This window comes from Dermacentor silvarum, chromosome 10, assembly GCF_013339745.2.
Source record: "Dermacentor silvarum isolate Dsil-2018 chromosome 10, BIME_Dsil_1.4, whole genome shotgun sequence".
NCBI classification, from domain to species: Eukaryota; Metazoa; Arthropoda; class Arachnida; order Ixodida; family Ixodidae; genus Dermacentor; species Dermacentor silvarum.
In genome coordinates, this window is record NC_051163.1 from 34,526,162 (window position 1) to 34,528,605 (window position 2,444).

The following is a 2,444-nucleotide window of genomic DNA, read 5'->3' on the forward strand; positions in this document are numbered from 1 at the left end:
TGCGAGAAGAACTTATCATCATCATGAATAATAAGATGAAAAGCTCGCGCGCACTTCCGGAAAATGCTGGGCTACGATCACCCAGCTTCGCTGTTTCAAGTGCTGCGCGGGGAGTGCGAAGTTAAGCGTTTTTTTGCGTGATGTCCTACCCATATTTAAAGAAGGTAAAACTGCGACCCAAAGAGCTACACCTAGGGGCCGCTGTGTGAAGTACTGTTTCCTCGCTGGGGTTTAAAAGGCGAATGACCGCAACGCGGGAACGGCACATGATGATGAAGACTGTTCTTGCTCTTCTCTCTATCTCTAGGGTACCGTGCGTTGAATGCAGTCACAAATTCCATAAGCTCCGGTTGTAAAACAATCAGAAGAGGCTTTGTCGTCTTAATCGGGGTGGCGACAATAGTCGCAGAGGTTTTTTAACCACTTGCGGGGACATCTCCTACAAACCTATTTGAAAAACACATCCGACAACTTGTGTGCACACGACCCGACAGATTTCCTGCGCTACGAAAGAGCACTGATTTACACAAGAACGCCACAGTATTTTCCTAAAGAATAAAGTAAAAGAAAGTATTGCGTTTTCAATGTCCCATAGCGATGAGGGATGCCTTAGTGAAGAGCACTGACTTAGTTATTGGCACCTGAGGTATACATTATCCAACACCTAAAGCACGGAACCCGAGTGCTTACACATTCCACCAAAATACTGCCAGCCTGGCCGGGGAGCGAACCAGCGACCTCACGCTCAGCACTGAAACAGCGGCGAGTTTCTGTAAACTGTGTGGTTTACTGCAGGTCGCTGTTAGGTAAGGTTGTCTGAGTAGGCGAATGAGACCAACCGGTCTCAGAAACACCCAGGAAGCGACTCCAAAAGCCATTTCCCGGAAACGCCGGGATCGGCTTCAGTTTTCGCGCCACCTCAAACGAAAAGAACCCCTTATGCCAAATCGATATGGACCTCCAAGGTCTCATTCGTAAGGTGGGTGCTTTCTCACAAGATCGGTTGCGGACAACCCTTCGGATCCCCCCCGTCTGGTCGACCTACTTTCTCCCCGTCAACCCGTTAGACCTCATACGAGCCAGAGGAAGTGGCGTAGGGACCACTTCCTCGCACGCCATCCCGCCGTTTCCGGGAAGTGCTCGATTTGATTCGCCGCCGCCGCCACCGACGTAACCGCGCGTATAACCTCGACGCAAGTTCCGGTGACGGTTACTCCGTAAAATAAGTAAGAAAGGATTTTTTTTTCTCGAGCGAATTAGCGTTTCCTTTTCTCACGTGACTTCACAGGACGAGGTAGAGGACGCGCTAAGTTGTGGAATCGAGTGAGTTTGCTAAGAAATCCGGCGGTTACGATATATAAGAAGAGGCGGCTATCCAGCGGATGCTGACACAAGACCTTCCCACGCACGAGCGGCTTCCGGCGCGCTCGCCCTTGAAGCTCCCGCGATCGACGCTTGCTTCCCGCCGTTCCGCGCCCGCTTTCCGAATCACAACAACGACGCGCGTTTCACGGTTGCAGGGTGTTTTCGGGACAGGAAATGCACGGATGCCTGTTTGTGTGTGCGCGCTGGAATAGTGGACTGCCTGACTCAAGGACTCGGGCGAGAGAGGCACTGCATGCAGAGAGATGTGCAGAAACGCGGTGCAAATGACTTCCCTTTCAGACAGACTGGTGAAAGCTCACTCTATATTTGAGGCCTTGCTTTAAGGATTACCCGAGCCAGCCTGAGTATTGCATCATTTTACGCAAATGCGAATCAGTTATGCGGAATGCCGCAAGGTGGAGACAGTATCATGAAAGGGAAATATTGTCATTCACCCGAATGTAACACGAAGCTATAAAGGAAACCATACGGGTTTTCTCAGAAAAGGAACGCTTCGCAGTTGAGGAAACATTTGTCCTGGTCCGGGATACGAACCCGGGACCAACGCCTTGCCGGGGCGATCGCTCTACCAACTGAGCTAACCAGGATGCTAGCAGATCGTTAGCGCGAGGATGAATTAATGGACAACTCGAAAGACAGGGACGCATCCCCCGAATGAAGCACGAAGCTGCGGAGGAATTCATTCCGAACCAGGACGAATTTTTTTCCCACAACTATGAAGCTTACTTTCTTAGAAACCCGTAAGGTTTTCCTTTGTACTTTCGAGTGACATTCGGGTGCTTGACAATATTTCCCTATCATTCTACGCAAAGTGCGTAACTTGTGGTTTATGTATTATAGACTACAAGTGTATTTTATACTTTTCTTGTGGTTGGAATGGTCATGTGTAGCTTACCTTATCTCGTTTATACCTATTCTTTGATTCGCCTGTTGGGTCTGCTTTTTCCTTCTCGTGTACCAGCTAATTTCTTAGTTTATATTGTATATTATATAGTTCTGTGTATGTTTGTTTATAATATGATACTATGCGCACACCCTCTCCCCATTATTCTGGCTAT

At 48.8% G+C, this 2,444-nt stretch overlaps 1 non-coding gene across 1 annotated transcript; it reads right to left on the reverse strand.

The window, feature by feature from the left end:
* Positions 1-1,899: 1,899 nt before the first annotated feature.
* Trnaa-ggc (transfer RNA alanine (anticodon GGC)) lies at positions 1,900-1,973 on the reverse strand. The gene has a single exon. It is a non-coding gene; the product is annotated as a tRNA-Ala (tRNA).
* Between the last annotated feature and the right edge of the window lie 471 nt (positions 1,974-2,444).